This window comes from Dasypus novemcinctus, chromosome 9 (assembly GCF_030445035.2).
Source record: "Dasypus novemcinctus isolate mDasNov1 chromosome 9, mDasNov1.1.hap2, whole genome shotgun sequence".
In the NCBI taxonomy this organism is placed as follows: Eukaryota; Metazoa; Chordata; class Mammalia; order Cingulata; family Dasypodidae; genus Dasypus; species Dasypus novemcinctus.
Genome location: NC_080681.1, coordinates 78,835,992 through 78,850,633, shown reverse-complemented (window position 1 = coordinate 78,850,633; position 14,642 = coordinate 78,835,992). Strand labels below are relative to the sequence as shown.

Genomic DNA, 14,642 nt, shown 5'->3' with positions numbered 1-14,642 from the left:
AGACTGATGGATTATGTATCACAGGCATGGAGTAATCTTATAATGACAGCCTCCTTTCTTTTCTAGTTTACTAAGTATTTTACTAGTAATTTATACCTAACAAAGATAAATATGAAAATATTCCATAAAAATGTGTTTGAAGATTCAAATGCAAACTAGAATTTTACTGAACTCTTTACCTGATATATCCTAATAGATAAATATTCCAATTCTAAAGCATGAGTCAGTGTTTTGATTCCATTAGAAAGGGCCTAAATGATGGCATAGATTCATGCTAGTAAATGTTATCTAAGTAATTAATGAAGGGATGTATTGAAGTGGTGTATCCTCATGAGGATTTGAGCTGTTGTTGAAAACCTGGTCTATGGAAGAGGACTGAGCAGACATCTCTAGTGCAGTGCTGTCCAACAGAAATACAATGTGAGACACACATGTAATTTCAAGTTTTCTGGTAGTTTCATTATAGAAAATTCTTAATGAGATAATTTACATTATTTTTCATAGTTTTAGTTTCCTAGATTGCTTAAAGTAAATATTATGAAATCATTTGGCTTAAACAATGGGAATTCATTAGTTTACAGTTTTGAGGCTGAGAAAATATCCAAATCAAGGCATTAACAAGGTGATAACTTTCTTCCCAAAGATTGGCTGCTGGTGATATTTGGCTCCTCTGTCTCATGGCAAGGCATATGGAGGTGTCTGCTGATCTCTCCCTTCTCTTCCAGGTTTCACTGATTTCAGCTTCTTGCTTCTGTGGCTTGCTTTCTCTCTGTATTCATTATGTTTATAAAGGACTCCAGTAATAGGACTTAGACTGATCCTGAATGAGGTAGGTCACAACTTAACTGAAGTAACCTCATCAAAAGGTCCTACTTACAATGGGTTCATACCCACAGGAATGGATTAACTTTAAGAACATGTTTTTCTGGGATACATATAGTTCCAAACCACCACACATATTGTCTTTGAAATGTGGTATGTATTTTACACTTTTAGAACGTCTCAATTTGGATTTTCACACTTCTTGCTCAATAGCCACACATAGTAGCTACTGTAATAGACAACTTAGTTTTATTTATTTCTCTCCCCTTCCCTGCCCCGCCCCCCCCCCCCCCCCCCCCCGTTGTCTGCTCTCTGTGTCCATTTGTTGTGCGTTCTTCTGTGTTTGCTTGTATTCTTTGTCAGCAGCACCAGGAATCTGTGTCTCTTTTTGTTGTGCCATCTTGCATCAGCTCTCTGTGTGTGGCGCCACCCTGAGCAGGCTGCACTTTTTTCACACTTGGTGGCTCTCCTTACAGGGCGCACTCTTTGCACGTGGGGCTTCCCTACGCGGGGGACACCCTTGCGCACATCAGCATTATGCATGGGCCAGCTCATCACATGGTAGACAACTTAGTTTTAATCTACACCTGGAGATCTTGATACCATCTGGAAAGATTGTGCAACTGAAATAAACTTTCAGCTGGAGGTGACCTTGGGTAAATCATGGATCTACTTCTTTCTTCTTATACTCTCTCCCCTTGGTCCTTCCTCCTGCTTGATACCATGTAATAAATACTAACTACATGCTGGATACCAGACACTGTACTGGGCATTCTAAATGCATTATCTTATTACTCCTGCAAGAATCAGAAATCTTACTTTATAGTTAAAGTAAGTGAAATGACTACATGATGGCAATATAGAGTCATGGTTATGAGTACAGACTTGGAGATTATGTGTATATGCTTGTGCCACTTCCTGTATACTCAGGTAAAGTTTCTTAATATTGCTGAACTTCAGTTTTATCATTTGTCACATGATTACCATAAGAGTATCTCCTTTATAGATGTTTAGTGATTTAAAAAACTGTAAGCATTCATTAAATATTGGCACCATTAAATGGGATAAATGTGGAACACTTCAAAATGTGCAATACATTATACAAATATTATTAGTACTGCTACACAGCTAAGGCCCAAAAAAGTTAAGTGAGTTAGCCAAGGTAACACAGCTAATAGGTAGTGACCAAGGTTATCCCCAAGTTTTTCTGTCTCTAGAGCAGTGTTTCTTGCTATCTGTTCTCAGTTATAACATGAACTGAATTCATATTGACTGTGTGACATAAAATGAAAAGGTCTCTTGAAAGATAAATTCCTGATATCTGCTTGCCTTTCTTATAGAAGCAGAATTTGAGAAAAATTCTAGTTTTTTTTCATTTTTGGATAAATAAGAACTTACTGTTAAGAAACTAGAAAAGGAATGTATTTGTCAGCCAAAGGGGTACTGATGCAAAATGCCAGAATTCAGTTGGTTTTTATAAAGGGTATTTATTTGGGGTAGAAGCTTGCAGTTACCAGGCCATAAAGCACAAGCTACTCCCCACACCAAAGTCTGTTGCCATGTGTTGGAGCAAGATGGCTGCTGACATCTACAGGGGTTCAGGCTTTCTGGATTCCTGTCTTCCAGGGACTCATTTCTCTCTATGCTTAGCTGCTCTGCTCTCTCCACAAGGCCAGCTGTACACTATCAGGCATGGCTTATCTCTCTTCCTGGGGCCTCTACTGTGTCTAATGAAGCCTTCTCTCCTTCCTCATGCATCTGCTTCTCTGTGTGTTTACTTCCTGGGACTCCAATATCAAAACTCCAACTAACTCCTCTGCTCTGCCATGTAGTTTTCTACTGATGTGGCCAAATCAAAGCCTTAATCATAATTTAATCAGGTAAAAGTGAAACCTCGGAATCCAATCCAATATAATATGCCCAGAGGAAAAGACCAGTTCACAAACATAATTTAATATCTATTTTTGGAATTCATAAACAATATCAAACTGCTATAAGGAACATACACAGAAAAAGGAAGTTTAAATTTTATTTTCTTCACTCCTTTGCTCTTTTTGACTTCTGATATTACTAAGGAATAGTGTCCTGCATATAGTAGGCATTCAATTCATGCCTGTTGGTTTGCAAGGAATTTGCCTTTTACCAAAGAACAGCGATATTAAAGGCTAATTATCCCCTATTAGTAATGTATTTATAGGGACATGTGCTTCTCACCTTTTCAGAAGAAAAAAAAATTCTTGTAATTTATAGAAATTTGATGGGACTATCAAAAGTACATGTAATCAGTTATACATATTGTGAATGTTTTATATAAAGATAATTGTTTTCATCAATTTAGCAAGTAAAAGAAAAACTGACTCAATTATCAATGCCAATTTGGGCATCTCTGTATAGATGGTGTTCTTTTTGTTTGCTCCACAGAATTGTTTGTGCCAGTCTTTGCCCATACAACCTTTTCAACAATTTTCTGTTTGATTGCATCTCTCCTTTCTTCTTTTTATTTTTCTCTCACACTTTAGTCTTCTATCACTGCTTTGTCCCTTGTCTGCTTAACATTCCAGGAGAGGTCAGATGAATCAATCAATGGTGCCCCAGGGTGGAGAGAAAAAAATCTTGTTGTTAAAAGAAATAAAACAAAATAGTGCTACTATAACTAAGAGATTTAAAATGGAGCCTGGAGGTCATTCTGGAGAGTACTCTTAGGCAAATTTAGCAGACATATCACAAACTACCCAAGTATGCCTAGCCTCAAGCAACAGTGTTCCTCAAAATGCCTAGCATACCCAGACTATAAAACACACCACAAGATAAGATAAAGAACTCAGTAACTATCTAAACTGAAGGACAATTAGAGTACCCCAAGTATCCACCAACCACAAACAACGAAGCTAATCTTTTTTCCCTGTAAAACCTTTGCCTGGAAATATCAAGAAGGGACATGATTGGGTTGCTACCTGAATCTGAGCTCTCCTGAACTGCAATGCTGAGACCCCAAATAAATTCCTTTGTTGCCTTGCAGCTTAGTTTGTTATTTCTCAGATGACATTACATGGTGTCAGAAGTGGGATCTGAAATGCCCACCAGCCTGACTTGGAGCTGCGGTTGGGTTAGAGCATGGTAACTGCAAGAGCCCCTTGAGCTTTATCACCTCTGCAGTGGTCCTTGTTGGTGAGTCCTCTCAACTCTGAACCTCCCTCTTTTTGGCTAAGATTCTAGCCTTTCTTTGGGTGTCTTCTGGTAAAGGGCATTTTTGAACTTTGGTTCTTTTGTTTCGGGCTGGTAGCAGCAGTCCTGTTTGTATATTTAAACTTCTGTTTTTTGGTTTGGGCTGATGGCAACAGTTCTGTTTGTGTATTTGTATTTGAACCTTTGTTATTCTGGTTTAGACGAGTGGCAGAAGTCTTTTGTGTTTGCCCTTTTTGGTATATAAGGATAATTTCCTTCTCTGGTTAGTACCTGAATGGAAATTTAAAAATTCCCACTTTGATCAAGAGGTCTTTTCACGGGAGGGATACCTCCCTAACAATCAATTTGACCTCTGTTCTGATGGTAAGCAATCAAATAATTATTTTTATTGGGCATAGGATGGGCCACTTAAACACTATTAGAGTACCCACCACCTTTATTTAATTTTATTTTTTATTTATCTCCCCCCTCTCCCTGTGGCTTTTTGTGTGCTGTCTGCTCTCTGTGTCCATTTGCTGCGGGCAGGCTCTTCTGTGTTCTCGCTTGTTTCCCTTCTTTTTGTTGCATCACCTTGCTGAGTCAGTTCTCCGTGGCATCTGCAGGCTGGGCGGTGCTCCGCAGTGTGCAGGGGAGTCTACCTTCACAAGGTACATGAACCGAGGGCCTCCCATATGGTAGGCAGGAGCTCGTCTGATTGAGCCACAGCCACTTTCCCCCACCACCTTTTGATGAGAAGCCTCAGCTTTTGAAGAACAAGACTCCCTAAAAAGGATAATGTGGTCATGGGTGGGCTAGACTGACACAAGGTTGCCCACAACTTTCAAGACAATTTCTGTGCAACTAGGGACACCTGGTTGTGGGTTGGACAACTAGAGCACAGGCTGCGTACCAGGTAAAACAAGTATACTGTGAAAGGAACGCTGTAAAACATCACACTTACCCCAAACCCAGGCAATTCCTCTCAGGCTGAGGCTTTAGGATTGCTCACAATCAGAACTAACTAAAAGAATGGGTTCCAAACCATCTAAGAAATCTAATAGTGCACTGCCATCTAGCAAACCAGCTGGTTTCATGTACAAAAATTATGGTCCTGCATCATGTAAAACCTTATCCTGCTAGACCTGACATACTAGAGAAAATCTTGAGTTACAGTGGCCACAATGAGAATATTCTGATGTGCCTAAATTGGTGTATTTGCATGCTCAACTAGAAAACAGAGGCTCTAAAATTAAGCAACCTGAATGAGATACTTATTTTAATTGGTACCTGGAAGCTTTCCAATGTATGGCTAATTCTAAAATTGCCTCTCTTCAAGAAACAAATACTAAATTAACAAAAACTAACAAAGTTTCATCTAAGCACATTATCAAGCTTGAAAAATTATCTGGAACTCCTGACTCTGATGATTCTAACCCTCCTTAAACTCCTCCTGTCCTTCTCCTCTATGCTCTAGCTTAGCCTAACTACCCTCCTTTAGTGATACAATTTTCCAAGTCCTACTGAAGACCCAGTAAGTTTTGCAAAAGAATTCAATCTTATCATTCAGACTTATGAACCTGGATACTCAGACCTTTACCAAGTAATTCACATGACTGCTGGTGAAGGTCTGGATGGACAAAGCTAATTAGAAAGATCCCTTAAGAGACTTCAAAATGAAGAGCTACCGACAAAACTGAGGCATTTAAGCTAGCTGAGGAACTTCACAAGGTCATAAGGTCTTACCTGAAGTATTTTCTCAAGTTATTAACTGGAGAAAAATCCAATAATGTACCCAGAAACCTGATGAGCCCACATATGAATATTATAATAGTAGCCTCAAAAAAAAAAAGAGAACCTTTTAACAATTCTGGGGTCTTAACCATATTAATTATGAATCCTCTACACTATTTAATTCTACTTTTGTTAATGGCCTTTCAGGACTAAACACCACTCTAAAACGTAAACTAAATTGAGCCATAAAGGAACCTAATGATTTAGCAAATCTTACAAATCAATTAGATTGCACCTTTAAAATGGCCAAGAAAAAAAAATCCTCCCAAGCTGAAGCAGCAGAAACGCAATTAGCACAAACAATAAGTTTTCAATGACAGCAGTTAAATAAACCCTCAATCAACTTTTTAGGCACCAGAGTTCAGGGCGCCAGTACTAGTAATTACTGTAAGTAACCTAGACATTGGAAAACAAACTGCCTAAAACTACTGGAAAATAGCAACACCCCCCCCTCCGCCCCCTGCATGCTCTTTGCCTGCTAAGTAAGCCAAGTGCCTTTCAATGTGCCCTGGGAAACAGCAGAGCCTACATCACATCTTTAGGCAAAATAGATCTGATCATTGGAAACAATTGGAAATTAGGGCATATGGGTTCTAATAGATACTAGGGTCACCTTCTCCATCTTAAATCCTACCATCCTCATTATCCCTCCTTCCCAGAGTACAGAAACAATTCAAATGGTGAGACCATCCTTAATTCCCTCCAATTCCCTTTCAAGTAGGATCTTTACAAGACAGTCATCAATTTTTATTAGTCCCTTTTACCCTGAGTCACCTTCTGGGAAGAGATTTCCTATATTATTCCAAGCACACATACCTTTCTTCCAAAAGAGGGACATTAATTTGGAATTCTTAGAACCAGATTCAACAGAACTGGAGGAAAAATTAAGTCCCTTACATATTTCTCCTCTTTCAGTCAAAGAAATAAACTCTTTTAGATACTATTCCAACCTATTTATGGAGCATATCACCTACTGATCCATATCAGTAGGTGATATGGATCATTCTTTTTTTTTTTTTTTCCAGGAGGTACCTGGGAAGCAGGTGCTCAAACCATTGAGCTACAACCTACTTCCCTGACCTCATTATTTTTGTCCCACCTATTCCTGACCCCAGGGCCTCCTCCTAGGCCTTAACCTAATCCAGAACATTCTAACTTGCCCTTCTCCCGAGACCAAATGTCAATTAAAGGGATTTTTTCTACAGGCTACTGTAGAAATTGGATTCCTAATTTTTCTTTGATGGCTCAACCTTTATATACCTTGTTTAACACTAAACAATCTGAGCCCCTTGTTTGGGGTGAAACTAGTCATAATTCCTTCAAGGACATAAAACATAGTTTGTTCAGCACTCCTTCTCTAGGACAACCTAATTACAAATTAACCTTTTTTCTCCTGATCCATAAATGAGAAGGGAACATCTTAAATATCCTTACACAAAAGCATAGAGACCAACATAGACCTCTAGGATATTATAACCAGCAACTGGATATTGCAGCCAAGGGACTTCCCCTTTGCATGAGATTCATTGCTGCAACAGCAAAACTTTTCTTACTAATTGAAGAATTAAATATGGGATCTCCCTTAACTATTTGTCTCTTGTTTTGTTGAAGCCCTCTTTACCAATAGATTAATTTCTTATTAAACTCTTTTACTTCTCCCTCCCAATGTCTCTTTTGTTCACTGTCACAACTTTACTTCCTTTTATTTCTGACAAAACTCCTCAGGTCTGCATCACTTTAACTGACCAATTATTAACCCCTCAAACAGATTTACAAGAAACCCCAATTGATAATGCAGATGCTATCTGATATACAGATGGTTCTTACCTTAAAGATAACTCAGAAATCTTATCATGTTAGATTTGTTATTACCTCTAACCATGAAATAATAGAAGCAAATTCTTTACCTAACCTTATATCAGCCCAGCAAAAGGAACTTTTTGCCCTCACAAGAACCTGTACACTTGCAGAAGGAAAAACAGCAAATACATATACTGACAGTCAGCATGCATTGGAGGTTGTTCATAATTTGGGGATGTTATGGAAACAAAGAGGTTTTTTAACCTTCAATGGAGGAAAAATAAAAGACAGCTCTTATGTTACAGAATTGCTTGATAATATACTGTTACCAAAGGCTTTGGCTATAATTAAAATTTCTGATTATTCTCAGGCAAACATGGAGGATAGCACTGGCAACCACATGGCAGATACAGCTGCAGAAAAATGCATCAATAAATTCTAATCCTACTCCTGTTACTATAATGACTTTTAAACCAAATTACTCTATTGGAAACATTACAAAATTACTCGATGTTCAACAAAATGTTCCTCCCAAGGAGATAAAAATGTGGAAAAATGCCGGCTGCTTTGATGTACCTGCAATTAAATCATGGTTTAGCCCTAATGGCAAAATAGTCTTCCTTACTTGCCTCCAGGAAGTATTTTGGAAGTTATTCATAATATGATTCACTGGAATACTCATAAAATGGTAAGCTGAGGAAAGCAATATTTCTAGAAACCATCCCCTAAAATAGCTATGAAAATATATCAATTTGTTTAATTTGTCCTAAGCATAATCCAGGAAAATATTTCCATAGCTCTCAAGGACATTTCCCCTTACATATTTGACCTTTTGAAATTTGACAATTGAACTTTATTCAATTATTCCCATCCCAAAGCTAAAAATGTATTTTAATAATGAATTGTATGTATTCCCATTGGGCTGAAGCCTTTCCCTACAGACAATCTACAGTTATCATTGCAAAGATATTATTAGGGAAAAAAAAATCCAAGTTGGGGATTTCCTTCAGAACTTTACAGGGACTGAGGAACTCATTTTATAGGACAAATTATGAAAACAATATGCAAAATATGGCCTCTTTTGTTACATTTTCATTATGCCTATCACCTCCAGTCCTCAGGCTTGATAGAACAAATGGTGTGATTAAAATTCAATTAGCTAACCTCTTATATTTTTAAATGTAACATTTTTGTTATCTATGTATCTTTAAAAAGAAAAGACAAAAATAAAAAAAATTTTAAAAATTCAGTTGGCTAAATTCATGGAATGCCTCAATCTACCATGGCCAAAAGCCTTGTCTATTGGGAAGTGGACTTGGCCCAATGGATAGGGCGTCCACCTACCACATGGGAGGTCCACAGTTCAAACCCCGGGCCTCCTTGACTGGTGTGGAGCTGGCCCATGCGCAGTGCTGATGTGCGCAAGGAGCGCCATGCCACGCAGGGATGTCCCTGCGTAGGGGAGCCCCACACGCAAGGAGTGTGCCCTGTAAGGAGAGCCGCCCAGTGCATAGTGCAGCCTGCCCAAGAATGGTGCTGCACACATGGAAAGCTGACACAGGATGATGACGCAACAAAAAGAAACACAGATTCCCAGTGCCGCTGATAAGGATAGAAGTGGCCACAGAAGCACACATAGGAATGGACACAGAGAGCAGAAAACTAGGTGGGGGGGGGGAATAAATAAAAAAGAAATCTTAAAAAAAAAAAAGAAATTCTTTAAAAAAAACCTTGTCTGTATAGTCTTATTAAATCTGAGATTCATTCCTTTTAGAAAACATAAGTTATTCCCATTTAAAATTTTAGCAGGGAGACCTGTGAAAATAAACTCTGGAATATACGAGCCCTGCCTTGTAAAAGGAAGCATGCTAAACGAATGTCAGGAACTAATCAAACCCTTTAAAAAAATGAAATCCTGGTAGAACAATCCCTTTATAGTACATTCCCAGGAGACAAAGATATTCAGAACCACAATCTTTAGGCTGGCAACTCTGTATATTGGAAAAGACAACTCCATAAGGATTCACTCCAATCTTGCTAGAAAAGACCTTATCAAGTACTTTTAACTAATCCATGTGCAACTAAATTAAAGGGTATTGATTCTTGGATTCATATTTCTCATTTAAAAAAGGTTCCAGCCCTGCCTGAAAATCCATTCCTACTGGGGACCTAAAGCTCAAAATTACCAAGGATCAGAGGTAGACCACATCTGTGGACGGCTATCCCAAGACCTGGGACCAGGCCTGTATAACAATACTGTTTTTTTTTTTTTTAAAGATTTATTTATTTATTTATTTATCTATTTATTTCTCTCCCCTCCCCCGCCCGCCCGGTTGTCTGTTATCTATTTGCTGCATCTTCTTCTTTGCCCGCTTCTGCTGTTGTCAGCAGCATGGAAATCTGCGTCTCTTTTTGTTGAGACATCTTGTTGTGTCAGCTCTCCGTGTGGGCGGTGCCATTCTTAGGCAGGCTGCACTTTCTTTCGCGTTGGGTGGCTCTCCTTATGGGGCGCACTCCTTGCGCGTGGGGCTCCCCTACGCGGGGACACCCCCGCGTGGCACGGCACTCCTTGCACGCATCAGCACTGCGCATGGGCCAGCTCACATGGGTCAAGGAGGCCCGGGGTTGAACTGCGGACCTCCCATGTGGTAGACGGACACACTAACCACTGGGCCAAGTCCGCCTCCTAATACTGTTGATCTTAGGCCTGAATCACCCAGAGGTAGACAGCCTCTGATGTGAATGGCTAATCCAAGAACTAAGACCAGAGCAGATTTCATCAAATAAATGAATTCAATAATGCTTCTCTAATCTTCATTATTCTCCTATTAGCTCTCTTATTTGCACTTTTATTCCTGCCCCACCCTTCTTTATACACCAGTCCATATCTGTCCTTCCTATAATGAATCCTACCCCTTTTTAAACTCCTCACTCTCGCCCTTACCCTCTCTTCCTGGTCCCTTGCCATTCATCATTCTTTTTCCCCAGCCACACAAAAAGCTGCTGACCTAAACAATCTATCAAATTGCTGGAAGTATGCTAACTTAGACTTCACAGAAGGACCACAATTCATCAACGCATTCATAGGTATTAAATCTTAGGTCTTGGGGAGACTAGATCCATAGCATATTGCAAACTTTGCTAATCCTATATATTATAGCTACTAAAATCTCTCTTATTTGTTGTCTCATTTTAACAGCAACAGCTGCAACTACCTTCTAGGTCATGCTAATGCATCAAACTCTTGGAGTTTGCAATTATACAGCTTATTTCTATAACAATGAAACTAAGCGTAAATATAATTAATGCCTAAAAATCACCTCCTAAAAACCTATTTGTTTCTCAAATGTGGCCCCTCTCTAAGTCAAATTCTGGAAATAAACTTACTACATTCCCCCTTCATGGGCCATGACTTCCAGGGATAAGCCTCTCTGGTGCTGAGGGATTAATACCAAATGTTGATCAGCAATGCTTTCAGAGAAAGATCTTGATCAGAAGGGGTACATGTTAAAAGAAATAAAACAAAATAAGAGTTACTATAGTTAAGAGATTTAAAATGGAGTCAGGAGGTCATTCTGGAGATACTCCTAGACAAATATCAGCCAAATATCACAAACTGCCAAAGTATGCAAAGCCTCTATCAATGATGTTTATATTAGTCTGCCAAAGGGGTGCTGATGCAGAGTTCCAGAAATCTGTTGGCTTTTATGGAGTATTTGGGGTAAAAGCTTACAGTTATAAGGCTATAAAGAGTCCAACTCAAGGATGCCTTCTCACCAAAGTCAGTTGCCATGTGTTGACAAAATGGTTGCTTGATCTCTGCTTCCTCTCTTCTTTACCTCTGGGCTTCCAGCCCTTTCTCTCCTAGTTAGGGCTTGTCTCTCAGGGTTTCCTATATCGGTCTCAAATCTCTTTTCCATGGTGAGCTGTAAACTATTAGGCAAATGGCTCATCTCTCCCTGGGGCTTTAGCTGTTTGAACATTCTCCTTTCTGTCACATGGTAGGATCAAAATGACAAAGTTCTTTCCTCTTCCTGTGTGTTTTCTTGAATGAGTGTCCATTTATATCAGCCCACTAAGGGGGCAGAAACTCAACCTGGGTCATGTATTACTGACGTAGTAGAGTTAAAGCCTTAACCTTAACAGTTAATTTAATCAAGGGCCCCTCAACTGAATCCCATATAATCAAAGTATATCACACCCAGAAGAATAGTTTACAAACATAATCTTTCTTTTTTGGGGGATTCATAAATAATCTCAAACTGTCACAATATTCCTCAAAATCTCAGCCACATCCAGACCATAAAACAAACCACAACTTAAAGAACTCAGTTAACTAACCTGAAGGCAATTAGAGTACCCCAAAAATTCACCAACCACAAACAATGTAGCTAATCTTCTTTCCCTTTAAAAAAACCTTTGTCTGGAAATGCCAAGATAGGACATGACTGGGTTGCCACCTGAATCTGTGCTGTCCTGAACTGCAATTCTAAGACCCCATACAAATTCCTTTGTTGCGGTGCAACTTAGTTTATTATTTTTCAGTTGATATTGCCTAACTCACAGTGCTGGTTCAGATTCATGTCTAGCCTTGAATGTGTGCCCCACATGGAACACCCACTGTATTAGTCAGTCAAAGGAGTGCTGATGCAAAATATCAGAAATCTGTTGGCTTTTATAAGGGGTATTTATTTGGAGGTAGAATCTTACAGTTACCAAGCCATAAAGTGTAAGTTACTTCCCTCACCAAAATCTGTTGCCACATGTTGAAGCAAGATGGCTGCTGATGTCTGCAAAGGTTCAGACTTCCTCCTCTTCTTAGGGTTACATGGTCCGAACTTCTTGAATCTCAGCTGTAGGCTGGGATAAGTCTTGTCTCTCTTCCAGGGCGCATTCCTCTCCAGGCTCAGCTGCTCTGTTCTCTCCACAAGGTCAGCTGTAGACTATCAGGCTCTTTCTCTTCCTGGGCCCTCTGCCGTGTCTATGGAGTGGTCTCTATTCCTCTGTGTTCTTCTGTGTGTTTACTTCCAGGGGCTCCAGCATCAAAACTCCAACTCTCTCCTCTGTCATGTTGTTATCTCTGTGATTCCCTGTCCACCAAGTAGGCAGGGACTCAATGTCCTACTGACGTGGCCCAATCAAAGCCCATTATAATTTAATCAAGTAAAAGTGAAACCTCTGAAGTTAATACAATCTAATATGCCCAGAAGAACAGATTAGTTTACAAATATAATCCAATAGATAATTTTGGAATTCATAAACAATATCAAACTGCTATACCCACCCAAAAGAAAACCCAATTCAAGATTTCAATCTTGCAATACCTATGCAAGTTTTAATTACCATCCCACATATCACCCTGGCTTCTGAGAGAACAAGGGCAGGGACTAGATATTTGGATCTGTGTGTGGCAGTTTGAAATTATTTTATGAATCCCCAAAAGAGAAATATTATTTTGCAAATTGTGGGTGTGATACCCTTGGGTCTTTGATTGCATTAAATTCAGTTGAAGGGCCTTTGATTAGATGACTTGATAAGTTCATTTTAGGGCTTTTGATTGGACTAAGTTAGTGAGGTGTGACTCAGGTTGATTCCCCACCCCCTTTGCTGGGTCTGATATAAACGGACTCACACAGACGACAGAGAAAAAGGGAGCCAGCATATTTGATTCTGCAATGTGAGAGACAGGATTGTTTAAACACAAAGCCCCCAAGATATGCCTTTTAACTTGCAATTGAACTTGGGAGGAGAGTGGAACAGCCAAGACTGATATAGGAGGCCCAGAAAGACATGAGCCCTATGACTGCTTATTCAAAGCTGAGCTCCAAGAGATGGTAGATTCTGGGGGAGGCAGAGACCTCCACAGAGATTGGTGGCCATCTTGCTTCACTATGTGGTAATAATGCTAGAATCAACCGTCCATGGTTTTGGTGAGAAAGCACCTCCTATGGTGTCTTTCGTTGGACTTTTCACACATTTACCCCAAAATAAATACCCTTTATAAAAGTCAACACAGGGAGTGGATGTGGCTCAAGTGGTTGAGCACCTGCCTCCCATATGGGAAGTCTTGGGTTTGGTTCCTGGTGTCTCCTGAAAAAAAAAAAGGCAAAACAAATGAAAAAATCAACTCAAGGAAGCCGATGTGGCTTAGTGGTTGAGCACCAGCTTCTCACATACAAGGTACCAGGTTCAAATCCCTGGTACCCAGTACCTCAAAAAAAAAAAAAAAAAAAAGTCAGCACATTTCTGGTACTTTATATAGGCAGCCTTTTGGCAAACTAAAACGTGGGTTCTCGTTTCCCACATGTTCTATGTCACTTCCTCTCTTTGGTCCTAGATAACTGATGCCCACTATGTGTCCCAAGGACTCCCTCCATGATCTGGATCTACTTACCTTTCTACTTTCTCTCTCAGTCTCTTTACCTCATTGTATTATAGCCACACAGCAGGCCTTCAAACATGTTATTCTCTCTGGCCCTAACATACCTCTCCTGCTTCTGTAGCTGACTAATTCCTACTCATTCTTTAGACCTCAGCTGAGCAATTAGCCCTTCAGGAAAGTCTGTCTTGGTTTCTCAAACCAGGTTAGGTCCTCCTTATGGGCTCCCATAGCATCACGGTCTATCCACCACTCCTCCATTCTCCCTGCTTTCATCATACTGGAATTGTTTATTGTCTGCATTTCCAATTAGAATATATGCCTAAAGGCAAGGATCCTACCTTTTTATATGTCTCTCTTATACTTAGTCCATAGTTGGCACTCAATAAATATTGTTGGTGGGTAGAGTAAAGCAGCTGAGGAGGGCATCTTAGGAAGTTTCCCAGGTTGCTACCACTCTCACCTACTTTTGCCCCAATTGTAATGGGTTTGCAATAAGATGAATATTTATACTTGTAACCAAAATTTTCTTAAAGAGAGCACTGTATTTGTTTAGAAGAAATATTTGGTTAGCAAATATTTGGTTAAGAACATTGATTTTAAGGTCAGATTTCTTGGTTTTGAATCATGGTTCTTCCACTTACTGGTTGTGAAATCTTGGGCAAATTTTTCATAAAGACCTTAA

At 39.5% G+C, this 14,642-nt stretch overlaps 1 protein-coding gene across 13 annotated transcripts in view; it reads left to right on the top strand.

The window, feature by feature from the left end:
• DMRTB1 (DMRT like family B with proline rich C-terminal 1) overlaps positions 1 to 14,642 on the top strand; it is a 140,762-nt gene that overhangs the window by 110,917 nt on the left and 15,203 nt on the right. The gene's annotated exons all lie outside the window — the stretch shown is intronic.